This window comes from Euprymna scolopes, chromosome 5, assembly GCF_053919585.1.
Source record: "Euprymna scolopes isolate OS-2025 chromosome 5, ASM5391958v1, whole genome shotgun sequence".
Lineage (NCBI taxonomy): Eukaryota > Metazoa > Mollusca > Cephalopoda > Sepiida > Sepiolidae > Euprymna > Euprymna scolopes.
In genome coordinates, this window is record NC_136486.1 from 162,717,125 (window position 1) to 162,734,400 (window position 17,276).

The 17,276-nt window shown below is 32.9% G+C and overlaps 1 pseudogene; it reads left to right on the forward strand.

Moving 5' to 3' along the window:
- The first annotated feature begins 4,081 nt into the window (after positions 1-4,081).
- Positions 4,082-4,215, forward strand: LOC145277248 (U2 spliceosomal RNA; annotated as a pseudogene).
- Positions 4,216-17,276: the final 13,061 nt, after the last annotated feature.

Below are 17,276 nucleotides of genomic sequence, written 5' to 3' on the forward strand. Positions count from 1 at the left end.
TAAAAAATTTGTTGAGTATATAGGTTGAAAATTGTTCTCTCTCTCTCTCGCACACACACATTCTCAATTTTAGAGATATAATAGATAGATTATGCTAGATATATTTCCATATGTCTGAATACCCTATATACAAATTTTCTAATCTGTAGATACAAAATTTGTTGAATATATAGGTTGAAAATTGTTCTTACTCTCTCTCTCTCTCTCGCTACCTCACACACACACATTCTAACTTTTATAGATATAATAGATAGATTATGCTAGATATATTTCCATATGTGTGAATACCCTATATACAAATTTTCTAATTTGTAGATAAAAAATTTGTAGAGTGCATAGGTTGAGAATTGTTCTCTCTATCTCTCACACACACACATTCTAACTTTTAAAGATATAATAGATTATGCTAGATATATTTCGATATTTCTGAATACCCTATATATAAAAATTTGTTGAATGTATAGGTTGAGAACTGTTCTCTCTCTCTCTCTCTCTCTCGCTCACACACACACACATTCTCACTTTTATAGATATAATAGAAAGATTATCCTAGATATATTTCTATTTGTATGAATACTCTATATACAAATTTTAAAATCTGTAGATAAAGAATTTGTTGAGTATATGGGTTGAGAATTGTTCTCTCTCTTTCTCTCTCTCTCTCTCACACACACACACACATTCTCACTTTTATAGATATAATAGATTATGCTAGATATATTTCCATATGTCTGAATACCCTATATACAAATTTTCAAATCTGTGGATAAAAAATTTGTTGAGTATATAGGTTGAGAATTGTTCTCTCTCTCTATCACACACATTCTCACTTTTATAGATATAATAGACAGATTATGCCAGATATATTGAAATATGTCTGAATGCCCAATATACAAATTTTGAAATCTGTAGATAAAAAATTTGTTGTATACATAGGTTGACAATTGTCCTCTCTCTCACACACACACACATTCTCACTTTTATACATATCATAGATAGATTATGCTAGATATATTTCTATATGTCTGAACACCCTATATACAAATGTTCAAATCTGTGGATAAAAAATTTGTTGAATGTATAGGTTGAGAATTTTTATCTCTCTCTTTTTCTCTCTCTCTCTCTCGCTATCTCACACACACGCATTCTCACTTTTATAGATAAAATAGATAGATTATGCTAGATATATTTCCATATGTCTGAATACCCTATATACAAAGTTTCAAATCTGTAGATAAAAAATTTGTTGAATATATAGGTTTAGAATTGTTCTCTCTCTCTCTCTCACACACACATTCTAACTTTTGTAGTTATAATAGATAGATTATGCTAGATATATTTCCATATGTCTGAATACCCTATATACAAATTTTCTAAACTGTAGGTAAAAAATTTGTTGAGTATGTAGGTTAAGAATTGTTCTCTCTCTCTCTCACACACACACACACACAAGTTCTCACTTTTATAGATATAATAGATAGATTATGCTAGATATATTTCTATATGTCTGCCTACCCTATATACAAATTTCCAAATCTGTGCCCAAAAATGTGTGGAATATATAGGTTGAGAATTGTTCTCTCTCTCTCTCTCTCACACATATTCTCACTTTTATAGGTTATATAGGTTGAGAATTTTTTGCTCTTTCCATCACTCACATTCACACTTTTATAGATATAATACATAGATTATGCCAGATATATTTACATATGTCTGAATACCCAATATACACATTTTCATATCTGTAGATAAAAAATTAGTTGAATATATAGGTTGAGAATTGTTCTCTCTCTCTCTCTTTCTCTCTCTCTCACACACACATTCTCACTTTTATAGATATAATAGATAGATTATGCTAGATATATTTCCATACGTCTGAATACCCTATATCCAAATTTTCTAATATGTAGATAAAAAATTTGTTGAATATATAGGGTGAGAATTTTCCTTCCTCTCTTTCTCTCTCTCTCTTTCTCACACACACACAAGCTGAAAATTGTTCTCTCTCTCTCTCTCTGACTCTCTCTCTCTCTCTCTCACACACACACACATGGTCATTTTATAGATATAATAGATAGGTTATGCTAGATATATTTCTATATGTCTGAATACCCTATATACAAATTTTTAAATCTGTAGATAAAAAATTTGTTGAGTATATAGGTTGAGAATTGTTCTTTCTCTCTCTCTCACACACACATTCTCACTTTTATAGATATAATAGATTATGCTAGATATATTTCCAAATGTCTGAATACCCTATATACAAATTTTCAAATCTGTAAAGATAGAATTTGTTGAATATATAGGTTGAGAATTGTTCTCTCTCTCTCTCTTTCACACACATTCTCACTTTTATAGATATAATAGATAGATTATGCTAGATATATTTCCTTATGTCTGAATACCCTATATACAAATTATCAAATCTGTAGATACAAAATTTGTTGAGTATATAGGTTGAGAATTGTTCTCTCTCTCTCTCTCTCACTCACTCACTCACTCACAAACACACACACACATTCTACCTTTTATAGATATAATAGATTATGCTAGATATATTTCCATATGTCTGAATACCCTGTATACAAATTTTCAGATCTGTACATAAAAATTAGTTGAATATATAGGTTGAGAATTGTTCTCTCTCTGTCTCTTCTCTCTCTCTCTTTCACACACATTCTCACTTTTCTAGATATAATAGATAGATTATGCTAGATATATTTCCATATGTCTGAATACCCTATATACAAATTTTATAATCGGTAGATAAAAAATTTGTTGAATATATAGGGTGAGAATTGTACTTACTCTCTCTCTCTCTCTCTCTCTCTCTCTCTCTCTCTCTCACGCACACATTCTCACTTTTATGGATATAATAGATAGATTATGCTGGATATATTTCCATATGTCTGAATACCCTATATACAAATGGTCAAATCTGTAGATAACAAATTTATTGAATAGATAGGTTGAGAATTGTTCTCTCTCTCTCTCTCGCAACCTTACACACACAACCACACGCAAACATTCTGACTTTTATAGATATAATAGATCGATTATGCTAGATATATTTCCATATGTCTGAATACCCAATATACAAATTTTCAAATCTGTAGGTAAAAAATTTGTTGAATATATAGGTTGAGAATTGTTCTCTCTCTCTCACACACTCACATTCTCACTTTTATAGATATAATGTATAGATTATGCTAGATATATTTCTATATGTCTGAATACCCTATATACAAAGTTTAAAATCCGTAGATAAAAATACGTTGAGTATATAGGTTGAGAATTGTTCTCTCTCTCTCTTACGCACACACACACACACATTTTCACTTTTATAGATATAATAGATAGATTATGCTAGATATATTTCCATATGTCTGAATACCCTATATACAAATTTTCAAATCTGTAGATAAAAAATGTATTGAATATATAGGTTGAGAATTGTTGTCTCTCTCTCTCTCTCTCTCTCTCTCTCTCTCTCTGGCTACCTCACACACACACACATTTTCACTTTTATAGATATAATAGATAGATTATGCTAGATATATTTCCATATGTCTGAATACCCTATATACAAACTTTCAAATCTGTAGATAAAAAATTTGTTGAGTATATAGGTTGAGAATTGTTCTCTCTCTCTCACACGAAACTGTGCGCTCGGCTTCTTCCCCCCCTTCCCACCCCAAATGCTTGGGAAACTGTGCACTGTTTTTGTTGGTTTTCAAGCTGCCTCTTCCCCCCCCCACACACACACACAGTTTAACAGTAGTAGGAGGTCAAGAGAAAGAGGGTGAGAGAGAGAGAAGAGTAAGTTGGTGAGAGAGAGAGAAAAGAGAAAGAGGGTGTTGGTTTTATATTTTTATTATCGTCTAATATTTTGAAAGCTGAATTTCTAATAAAATGTGCATCTATAGGAGATAATGCCTGGGAATGTGTTTAACAGTGGTGTGACGTCAAGAGAAAGAGGGTGAGAGAGAGGGAAGAGTAAGTGGGTGAGAGAGAGAAAGAGAGAGAAAAAAAAGAAAGACGGTGTTGGTTTTGTGAAAAAAGTTGTTATTTACAATTGTTCGCATTCTTGGCCTTTTGGTCAAGATCAAAGTGTAGTATCTGTTCTTCAGATGCTGCACTTCTATTTCTTGTTCTCTTTCGGTGGAGGAGAAATCCTCCACGACTGAGACAATTTTTTTTTTTGTACCTTTTCTCCACGTTAAAAAACGACCCTGGTGTCTAACTCTGTCCCGTGGGGAGGCATAGTAAATAGGTACAATTGTTCGCCATTAGTGGATGTTGACGTCACGTCACGTGACATGACTAAGCGTTTTTTTTTTTTAGTATGAATAACATTTTTTGTTTTAATTATAAAGTCTACACTTAATTTTATAGAAAATGATGTATATATAATAGAAAAAAAAAATTACTGGTTTTGTTGGATTCAAGTGGATCCCCCCCCTCCAGTTTAAGAGATAGCAGGTCACGTGGTAATATACAAAATGGCTAGCGTAAATATAAAGATCGGTTTTTTTATCGACGAATATTTTGAAAGCTGAATTTTTTTTTATTCCTGTACATTTTTTCCTGATATTTTTCGTTAAAACTCTTGTATAAATACTATTTTTAACCAGTTAAATACGTTGGAGACATTGTCATGGAGTTTAATAATCTCTAGAACAAAGCAGAAGAGAAATTACAAAAGTATCGGTAAAACAAAGTGTTTGTTTACATTTGTTCGCCATTACTGGATGTTGACGTCACGTCACGTGACATGACTAAGCGTTTTTGGATTATGTAATATAAGCAGGGCTACCCGGCGTTGCTCGGGACCGTATAAACAATGAAAAAACAAAAGCAGATATTGAACATATGTTTTATTCTTAGGGGAGACGAATCTTTCATCTCTATGTATTATTTGTTTTATCTACCCCCGGACTGGTATTGTTCATGTTTTCTCCCTAGCATAGGTAATTTACAGCATGTATATGAAATTGTTTTACCTTAGGGAGAAGAGAACAGGTAATATACAACATAATGTGTCTATATTACATCCCTGGCAACGCCTAGAAACCAGCTAGAACATGTATTTCAGTCAATCTTTATTACATCCTGGGCTATGCCGGGAAACCAGCTAATCTCTATTTAGTGACTTGACCACCAAAATACCTCCCTAAGTGTGTCCTTTCTTTTGAACTTATTAGATATAGGTATCTAGAAATGTGTGTGAAATTTTGTTGAATGCATTGTTCACTATGATTTTCTTATTGTTCTACACAATATCAACTGTAGCGAAATAAAACAGTAAACTTAGTGTAGTGTTAGAATAAAGAGCAAAGGAAAAAATTAGAATCATATTCTGTAATTGCAAATCTAAATTTGCTAGCGTGTACCAGTATTTGCCAGGTTGTGGAAATTTGGAATTTATAACGTATGTAGTGGCCTTTTCCTAGATACCTATTGCTAAAAATTATACTTTCATTTTGTTAGAAAAATCTCTCTTCGGATGCCCTGCATCATCCAAAATAAAAACAAATATTTTTATAATTGTTTCAGTACATTGCTACACATTGTGAAATTTGTTGACGTTTGTAAAAAAAAATCATGAATGTGCTTATATTCCAAAAAAGAAAATATCAGTGCACAGTATTGAAAGTGTTTGAGATTCAAAAGTCTGTAACATTTCTACTAACTTCATAAGATGTCATGTGAGAAACTTAATTGAATATCAAGACATTATCTGAAGCGTTTTTATTTTGGTGTAACGTATGTGTTTACAGTGAACCGTAACTTTTAATAAACAGCTTGGTATGCAATGACATAGGCTAAGAATCTTAGACAAAATATATATAAATTGGAAAAATGTGTGAACAAATGAAAAAAAAATGATCCGCTCCACTTGATGACATCAAGCACAGTAATATTTTAGTGAAGAAAATATGAAATTGATGTTCAGTGATTAGTTTGGATGAATGAGAAAATGTAATTGTTTGATGCATAAAAAATAACTCATTTGCTGTATTTGATATTAAGCAGCAAAATATAGTGATTTGAATATTAAGGAAAACATCAAATCAGATTATATAAAAAAAAAGATGAAATTAGAAAATATATATTTTCTGTTTATGAGTTTTGCCAATCAAAATTTTGTGGCAGAAATTGGGTGATTACCATGCAATTTTATTTTGATAAAATTCTTAAATTATTTCAATGTTTATTATAATTTCTTATTAGTGACTTGTTATCATCAAAATCCGCCCCAAAGAGTGTCCTTTCTTTTATTAGGTATCAGAATAGGTATCCAGATTTCTACTTCTATACAAATGTGATATTTCGGATCTGTAGATAAACAATTTGTTGCATATATAAGCTGAGAATTGTTCTCTCTCATTCTCTCTCTCACACACCCACACATTCTCACTTTTATAGATATAATAGATAAATTATGCTAGATATATTTCCATGTGTCTGAATAATCTATATACAAATTTTCAAATCTGTAGATAAAAAATTTGTTGAGTATATAGGTTGAGAATTGTTCTCTCTCTCTCTCTCTCCTCTCACGCATGCTCACTTTTATAGATATAATAGATAGATTATGCTAGATATATTTCCATATGTCTGAATACACTATATAAAAATTTTCTAATCTGTAGATAAAAATTTGTTGAATATAAAGGGTGAGAATTGTTCTTACTCTCTCTCTCTCACACACAGACATATTCTCACTTTTATAGACATAATAGATAGATTATGCTAGATATATTTCCATATGTCTGAATACCCTATATACCAATTTTCAAATCTGTAGATAAAAAATTTGTTGAATATATAGGTTGAGAATTGTTCTCTCGCTCTGTCTCTCTCTCTCTTGCTACCTCACACACACACGCAAACATTCTCACTTTTATAGATATAATAGATAGATTATGCTAGATATATTTCCATATGTCTGAATACCCTATATACAAATTATCTAATCTGTAGATAAAAAATTTGTTGATTATATAGGTTGAGAATTGCTCTCTCTCTCACAGACACACACATTTTCACTTTTGTAGATATAATAGATAGATTATGCTAGATATATTTCCGTATGTATGAATACCCTTTATAACAAATTTAAAATCTGTAGATAAAAAATTTGTTGAATATATAGGTTAAGAATTGTTCTCTCTCTCTCTCTCTACCTCACACACACCCACACACACAAACATTCTGACTTTTATAGATATAATAGATAGATTATGCTAGATATATTCCATATGTCTGAATACCCTATATACAAATTTTCTAATCTGTAGATAAAAAATTTGTTGAATATTTTCAACCCTTATCCTCGAGTGGCGTCTGGGCCTTGATAAGTAGTAATGCGTATTTAGCAAAATATAAATATATATATATATAACAAATTTACTGAATTTCCATTACTAACGATTACTGTATTGTCCAATTGACTACTGCGCTTTTCAACCCTTATCCTCGAGTGGCCTCTAGGCCTTGAGAAGTAGTAATTACTAACGATTACTATATTGACCAATGGACTACTGCACTTTTTAACCCTTATCCTCGGGTGGCCTCTGGGCCTTATTGTCCAATTGACTACTGTGGACTTTTTAACTCTTATGCTCGAGTGGCCTCTGGGCCTTGATAAGTGGAAATGACCAAGTAACAAAAAATAGGTATATAACAAATTTACTGAATTTCCATTACTAACGATTACTATATTGTCCAATTGACTACTGTGCACTTTTCAATCCTTATCCTCGAGTGGCCTCTGGGCCTTGATAAATGGTAATGCGTATGTAACAAAATATACATATATATAACAAATTTACTGAATTTCCATTACTAACGATTACTATATTGTCCAATTGACTACTGCACTTTTAAACGCTTATCCTCGAGTGGCCTCTGGGCCTTGATAAGTGGTAATACCATCGAGTGGCCTCTGGGCCTTAATAAGTGGTTGTGCCTAAGTAACAAAAAATAGGTATATTACAAATATCCCGCATTTCCATTACAACCGACTACTACGGTGCACTTTTCAATCCTTATCCTCGAGTGGCCTGTGGGCTTTGATAAGTGGTAATGCGTATTTAACAAAATATTAATATATATATAACAAATTTACTGAATTTCCATTACTAACAATTACTATATTTTGTCCAATTGACTACTGCACTTTTCAACACTTATCCTCTAGTGGCCTCTGGGCCTTGATAAGTGGTAATGCCTATCTAAACAAAATATAAATATATATATAACAAATTTCCCGACTTTCCATTACTAACGATTACTATGTTGTCCAATTAACTACTGCCATTTTCAACCCTTATCCTCGGGTGGCCTCTGGGCCTTATTGTCCAATTGACTACTGTGCACATTTAACTCTTATCCTCGAGATGTATCTGGGCCTTGATAAGTGGAAATGCCTAAGTAACAAAAAAATAGATATATAACAAATTTCCCAAATTTGACTACTGTGCACTTTTCAACTCTTATCCTCGAGTGGCCTCTGGGCCTTGATAAGTGGTCATATATATTTTTTACAAAATAAAAAAAAAGGTTGGAGTCGCTGAATAACTCATCCTCCCGTTAAAGCGGTTCCATCCTCTTTCCCCAATTTGACTACTGTGCACTTTTCAACTCTCGTCCTCGAGTGGACTATGGGCCTTGATAAGTGGTAATACATATTTTATGAAAAATATATATATATATATATATATATATATATATAACAAAATAGGTTGGAGTTGCTGAATAACTCATCCTCCTGTTAAAGCGGTTCCATCCTCTTTCCCAAATTTGACTACTGTGGACTTTTTAACTCTCATCCTCGAGTGGCCTATGGGCCTTGATAAGTGGTAATACATATTTTTTTATAAATATATATATATATATACCAAAACAGGTGTGAGTCGCTGAATAATTCATCCTTCTATTAAAGCGATTAAATCCTCTTTCCCAAATTTGACTACTGTGCACTTTTAAACTCTCATCCTCGTGTGGCCTATGGGCCTTGATAAGTGGTAATATATAGTTTGTACAAAATATATATATATATATATATATATATATATATAACAAAATAGGTTGGAGTCGCTGAATCACTCATCCTCCCGTTAAAGCGGTTCCATCCTCTTTCCCGAATTTGACTAATGTGCACTTTTCAACTCTTATCCTCGAGTAGCCTATGGGCCTTGATAAGTGGTAATATATTTTTGTTATAAATATATATATATATATATATATATATATATATAAAAAATAGGTTGGAGTCGCTGAATAACTCATCCTCCCGTTAAAGCGGTTCCATCCTCTTTCCCGAATTTTACTACTATGCACTTTTCAACTCTCATCCTCGAGTGGCCTATTGTCCTTGATAAGTGGTAATATATATTTTTTAATAAAAGTATATATATATATATATATATAAAAAAATAGGTTGGAGTTGCTGAATAACTCATCCTCCCGTTAAAGCGGTTCCATCCTCTTTACCGTATTTTTTATACAGTGCACTATTCAACTCTCATCCTCGAGTGGCCTATTGTCCTTGATAAGTGGTAATATATATTTTTTAATAAATATAGATATAAATATATATATAAAAAAACAGGTTGGAGTCGCTGAATAACTCATCCTCCCGTGAAAGCGGTTCCATCCTCTTTCCCGAATTTGACTACTGTGCACTTTTCAACTCTAATCCTCGAGTGTCCTATGGGCCTTGATAAGTAGTAATATATATTTTTTACAAAAATATATACATACATATATATAACAAAATAGGTTGGAGTCACTGAATAATTCATCCTCCTCTTAAAGCGGTTCCATCATCTTTGCCGAATTTGACTACTGTGCACTTTTAAACTCTCATCCTCGTGTGGCCTATGGGCCTTGATAAGTGGTAATATATATTTAAAAATAAATATAGATATAAATATATATATACCAAAATAGGTTGGAGTCGCTGAATAACTCATCCTCCCGTTAAAGCGGTTCCATCCTCTTTCCCAGATTTGACTGCTGTGCACTTTTCAACTCTAATCCTCGAGTGTCCTATGGGCCTTGATAAGTAGTAATATATATTTTTTACAAAAATATATACATACATATATGTAACAAAATAGGTTGGAGTCACTGAATAATTCATCCTCCTCTTAAAGCGGTTCCGTCATCTTTGCCGAATTTGACTACTGTGCACTTTTAAACTTTCATCCTCGAGTGGCCTATAGGCCTTGATAAGTGGTAATAGTTTGTACAATAGTTTGTACAATATATATATCTATATATATATATTACAAAATAGGTAAGAGAGAGAGAAGAGGGTGAGAGAGAGAGAAGAGAAAGAGGTAGAGAGAGAAGAGGGTGAGAGAGAGCAGAGAAGAGGGTGAGAGAGAGCAGAGAAAGAGGGTGAGAGAGAAAGAGGGTGAGAGAAGTGAAAGAGGTAGAGAGAGAAGAGGGTAAGAGAGAAAGAGGGTGAGAGAGAGAAGAGGGTGAGAGAGAGAGAGGTAGTGAGAGAGAGAGATAAGAGAAAGAGGTAGAGAGAGAGAGAAGAGGGTAAGACAGAGAGAGAGAGGGGTAGTGAGAGAGAGAGATAAGAGAAAGAGGTAGAGAGAGAGAGAGAAGAGGGTGAGGGAGAAAGAAGAGGGTGAGAGAGAGCAGAGGGAGAGAGAGAGAAGAGAAATAGGTAGAGAGAGAGAGATGAAGGTGAGAGAGAGCAGGGAAAGAGGGTGATAGAGAAGAGAAAGAGGTAGAGAGAGAGAGAGAGAAGGGTGAGAGAGAGCAGAAAAAGAGGGTGAGAGAGAGAGAAAGAGGGTCAGAGAGAGAGAGAAGAGAAAAAGGTATACACAGAGAGTGAGAGAGAGAAGAGGGTAAGAGAGAGAGAGAGAAGAGGTTGAGAGAGAGAGAGAGATAAGAGAAAGAGGTAGAGAGAGAGAAGCGGGTGAGAGAGAGAAGAGGGTGCGAGAGAGAAGAGAAAGAGGTAGAGAGAGAGAAGCGGGTGAGAGAGAGAGAAGAGGGTGCGAGAGAGAAGAGAAAAAGGTAGAGAGAGAGAAGAGGGTGAGAGAGAGAGAAAGAGGATGAGAGAGAGAAGAGAAAGAGAGAGAGAGAAGAGGGTGATAGAGAAAGAGAGTGAGAGAGAGAAGAGAAAGAGAGAGAGAGAGAGAAAGAGGGTGAGAGAAGAGGGTAAATGTGCATCTTTTTTTATAGTAGGTAATGCTTGGGAGACTGTGCACATTGCCTCCTCCCCCCTCCCCCCTATAAACGCGGTTCCATTCATAAGAAAACAAACTCGTATAAAAGTAATTTTCGTGTATTTAAGCGGCCTTATACTGATAGCCACCCCTCCCCCTTCCAGTTTAACAGAGTTAGGAGGTAAAAACAAAATGGCTAAAGCCTTGTTTACATGGTAAACTATAGCAAAGAGCATAGTCATCTTTCTTCGCCGGTAAAAAACTTCAAGCAAAAATAAAAACATTTTCCCTACGTCAATTTTTATGTAATTTTGGGATTCTTCTTTTTGAAGTGCGATAAATCCGTTGGTAATAACGGTTCGACTCTTAAACTAATATTTAACTGTGTTATAGTATCAATGATACTCCTCGCAGGCAGCTTTAATGTACGTCAGAGGCTCAGCGTAGCCGACATTTTACTGAGCTGACGTCACGTCACGTGACAGCTAATGAATAATGTTAAAATGACAGGTTTTTTGGGGGGCCCCCCTGGGAGAAAAATGATCAGTTAACCCCCTTCTAGTTGTCCGTTTGACGTGAAATTTCGATATTTGTCATCCGGGTGATCAAGGTGCAATATGCTACCTAATTTGTCAACTTTGGTTGTGTCTGTCAAAAGTTTTAGCGTTACAAACAAACATACATACATACATACATACACACCGATTTTTGCCTTTTATATATATAGATTAGGGGAGAGAACGTCCGCAGAGTGCTCGATTATTAAGAAAAAATAAATAAATAAATAAAGTGTAATATTTATTTAAAGATATATTACAGAAGATCAGAACAACGTCGGTACCATCGGTTTCAAATCAAAACAAAGGGGCCCTATAATTAGTCTCCTTTACCAGACTCTCTTCAGCTTCTGTTTATGTCTGCCTTCACGGAAAATGGCGGCTTGTATGATGTGCGATTTTTTAAACAGAGGCTAAAAAGAGTTCCGTAAAGGAAACTAATTTTAGGTCTCTTTTGTCAGAATTTGAAACTGACGGCACCGATGTTGTTCTTATCTTCTGCAATACATACATAAATATAAATATACTGCTATCTCTCTCTCTCTCTCATATATATATATATATATATATATATATATATATATATATATATATATATATAGTTTAATTTTCTATTTTTTAGGATCATTTCAAATGTTCCAATATTGTCAATTTTTTGTGATTGAATTGGGATTCATCGATATTGATGCAGAATTCGATGTCGAGAACAAACAGAAAAATGTGGACAAAAAGAAATTGACATACTTTAAAAAATGAAAGATCTATTTCTTTTTTATTTGAAAAATCCTTGCCACGCACATAAAAATAACCTGAAAAGGAAGAATTTTAAAATTAAAGAAATATTTCTAATGTTAAAAAAGGATGTGATAATCGATCAAGGAATGCACTCAATAAATTAATTCTCATAACATTTGGAAAGGTATTTCAAAAAATAAGGATTTAAACAAAAATAAATTGTACATATTTTAATGAAGATTAGAATTTATTTACTTTCATGCGAAAAACAGAGTAAAAAAAAAAGTGTCCCATTCGAAGGCTTGATAAAATACATCCTTGATATTAAAGTGAAAAATTCGATATTCTTTTTTTTGGGGGGGTGGGGGGGTGAAAAATGGTGATTTCCAAAAAATAAAAACAAAAATGAAAGATTGTATCATTTTATTTAAAATATAAGAAATACTTAAACAAGAAAAGTTGTTGAAAAAAAAAATCTTTTTCCTTTATTGATAAAATCCTTCAGAATAAAAATCCGAGATAATCTGAAATTAGTTAAATAATAATCCAAAATGAAGAAAGTCTTCGAGTTCATTTCTCATTTCAGGGTTAGCGTAATCTTCATTGAAAATGTTTTTGATAAATTTACTATACGAAAATTTTACTTATTTGTTTATTATTTTTATTTTGTTCACCTCAAACGAGGCATACTACCACCTGCACGAAAGGGGCTACTATTTGGAACATGTTTAAGAGGAGACTATGGGGAGTTGAGCAGTGAGATGTCTGTTCACATTACTTTTAAACTTCTGCAGATGAGTACAGCCAGATAAACAGGAAACATGAAGAGAATTTCAAAGTCCGACCGCCCTTGCTTGCATCGTATCTATCAAAAACATTGTTGTTATAGAAACCAGCTTATATTTAATAAAAATTCAAAGTGTAGTATCTGTTCTTCAATTTCTTGTTCTCTGTCAGTGGGGGAGAAGTCCTTCACGACCGAGACAATTTTTATTTTTGTTCCTTTTCTCCACGTTAAAAACGACCCTGGTGTCTAACTCTGTCTTGTGGGGAGACTTTGTAAATAGGAACCATATTAAGTACAAGTAAACTTCAGTCTTTGCTTAACTTGTAGACATAGTTTCAATCATGAAACTATGTTTTGTTATGTTTTCGTTTCGGTTTCGGGTTCGATTCTAGCTGATGGTACTCAAATCACATTCTTTTTTTTTTTTTTACTTTTGAAATCATGACCATATATTGGGTACCATATAATATGAAATAATTTATTCTGTCATTACAAATACAAAATCTACGTAAATTAAAATATTATATTTAAGCGGATTTTAGGACCAGGTAACGCCGGGCGCCCCTCTTAGTAATAATCAAAAATGATAAATTTACTTCAGAAACATTTGAGGTTTTACTTGTTATTATACTATATATAACTTATATTATTTTGGATTATTCGGACTGTTGTCCTCATCTTGAGTTTTATTCTTACAACGTTTCGGTCGATGTAACCGATGATCTTCTTTAGGTATATCTTGTTAAACTTGGGAATCTTTCTGTCGAAACTGGATGGAATTTTGAACAGAAAGTTATATTTAATTTACGGGAGTAACATGCTTTTGTTTCGTCAGCCATGACCGGGTAGAAATCTTTAATATTTTGCAATTGTATTCTTAGAATTGCTCGCACCGAGCATTGAACGTTTAATCCCCAGAAGAGTGTCTCAAAGAAACGGGTGAATTAGAGGTCACTTGACCTCTAGTTTCTTTGTTCTTTTTGGTGGAGATGAGTTTCTCTTTTTTTATTTGGGAATTCACCTAGTTTTAATCTGGATGTTTTTTACTTACATTTTTATTTTATACCAGTGTATTTGTTGATGTATTTGTTTTATTTTTATCAATTATAGTTATGATTATCGTTTTTGTTATTGTTATTATTTATTAATGTTGCTTTAATGTAAATACATGAAATAATATATAAGTATTTGAAAAAAAAATAATTTAAAAAAAAATCAAACAGACGCAAAAAATAATATTAACATAATAGAATTCTTTTAATTAAAATTTTTTTTCACGTTTATTCCCCTCCGACAAAGTAAATTGAGACGTGAGGGGATACTGTGATTAGAGTCAGATTTATAACGAGCATTGATAGAATAGAAGGATCACCAGTTAGCATGTGCTAATTAAAGCATAAACAGAGTTTTAAAAATTAAGATAAACGAAATTTTATAACAAAACGTTTTTATACAAGACATAAGAATATAAAAGTTACTTTCAATCATGAAAATGTTCATTTATCCAAATTTTTTTTTTTTGGATAATGAAAGTTGGGTTAGTAGACACAAAAGTTAAAATTACTTTATTCGAGTACAAGAATTCATTAAGACTAAAAAAAAAGATATACCATAACATGAAAATGGTCGATTGGGGAGTGGAAAATGATGTTCTCAACTTCTTTACTCAATGGTTGAGAGATAAAGAACTTAAATTGAACATTTGAACATCTATGTATGTTATACAGAGTTTAAGTGTTAGCACCAGGCAGTGAGGGAAGGGGCGGGGGCTTTATTTCTGACAAATTCAACTGAAGGAGAACGAAACATGAAAAGTTTAAAATAAACAACATTTTGATACAATTCAATTGCTTAGTTAAACTAGATTGGCACTTTGCTAAAGAGAATAGCAGGAGATGTATGCATAATCATCATATGAAAGTTTCGTCTCTTTGTTGCAGATATTGACAAGGTGAGACTCTAGAAAATCACTATTTGTTATGAACGTATGCCAGAAGCAGAAATGCATCACTGAATTTCTAGCAAAATGCATTGAGAATGATGATGGCTATGTAGAAAAATAAATATAAGAGCACAAAAGGTCGCTAGTTTTAATGGTACCACTCTCATTTTCGTAGCTTTTTAATTTTTTTGAGTTAAAAAAAATAGGGTACTTTACTTTTGGAACGACCGTCATATTAAATACGTTTTATACGGTGGCATGTGTTGGGTGGCTTCAAAAAACTAACTTCCAAGCAAATCTATCTCTGACTAGATCTTTATTTATCTCCCTATCTTTCTATTCCATATTTATCATTTTCTCTTATGTTTTCCTTGGCGTTTTCGTATCAACAAGACCCGCTTCCTTAACTGTAATAAAACTAGTCAAACCTCTTGGAATGAATAATGTTCAGTGAAAATTTCCGACTTCAGAAATGACCATTAAAGAAAGCCAAGGAGCAGATGATTTAATAAACTCTGATCACCGCAGCAACATGAGAAAATTCAAGTACACTGATTAATACCAACATGGATATGTTCGATAAAAGTAGGGAAAGAATAAAGAAATGTTTTGGGTGTGACTAGCAGGCGGGGGTGGGGGACCTTGCCGGTTGTAAGATATACTTAAATATATTTTCATTCATGCAGATTTCTTATTTATTATTACAGAGTCAATTCTCTATTGAATATTATATTGTACCTAATATATCGTATTGATTTCAAAAGTAAAAATAAAAAATAAAAAAATGAGTTGGATGCTATTAGCTAGAATCGAAACCAAAACGTTTAGTGCTTCAGCCATGTTCCTTCATTTAATGATCCAGCTGCATTCCCTACCGTTTAAGCAAACAGACAGATAAGAATGTTATCAAATTTAACCACTTTTAGCTATGATTAGTTTGACGCATGCGCAAACTAATAGAAATATGTCGGCAAGTTGAAATGAACATTTTGCATTTCAACTTGCTCACACATTTCTGTACGCATTATTCATCCGTCTAGACACAGATGCTTCTTATTATAAACTATGATTACTACATCCTGTTGATTTCATTGTCATGTGACCGATAGTTTAAGGGTATATCGGTTAAATATCTACATGCATAGACAGACACACAAAAACATCTACTGTTTTTTATATAGATTACAACCTTTTTATTAATGGATCCAAAGTAGATTAATCTTCAGTATTTACTTATATAATTTAAAAAAATTATTGTTGTTTAAATCTTAAGACCCAAGGTAAAGTGAAATTTGGGGGAAAGAGAGAGATCATGCTCCTTTGGGAATCCATTATTCGTAATTTGCCAAAATTTTTTAAATCAATACAATTTTCTGTTGTAATGCTTCAGTCATGAGTATGCAGTGTGATGTATGGAAATGAAATTTGGCCAGTGAGGGTTGAGGACATGCGTTTCATTGAGAGAAATGATATGAAAATGATACGATGGATGTGTAATGTAAGTTTTAAAGTCTAGTTTACTTCCTATGGTCTCAGTGAAAAATTAAATCTTGACAATATCAGATTTGTGAAAAAAAAGGAGACTTTGATGGTATGGCCATGTTAAAAGAATGGCTAAGAGTTCTTGCTTCAGTAGGTTCCGTTTACAGGGGAAGGCCAAAGAAAGACATAAGAGAAAGTGATAACAATGCACTTGAGAGAAAGAAGGATGAAGAAAGATCTTGCCAGAAATAGGTTAGTTTGGAAATAAATTTCTTTAAACTGTTCAGTGCATGCCAGCATGTAAAACATACGATGATGATGATTTGTTGTTGATAAGCATCATTTATTCATTTGGGATGAATCAAATGATTTTTGTTGGTATTCGTTTCCTTGATATCTTTCTAGTTAGAATTAAATAAATATTGGATATTTACAAAAAGGATGACACGAAGGTTGCCAACACGACATGAAGATTGTCCTCTAAGTAAAAGTATTTCCATGGAACGAATTTGGTTGTCGGTTTCTGTGGTTAACAACTTCACCACGATCACCTCGATGATGATGATGATGATGAT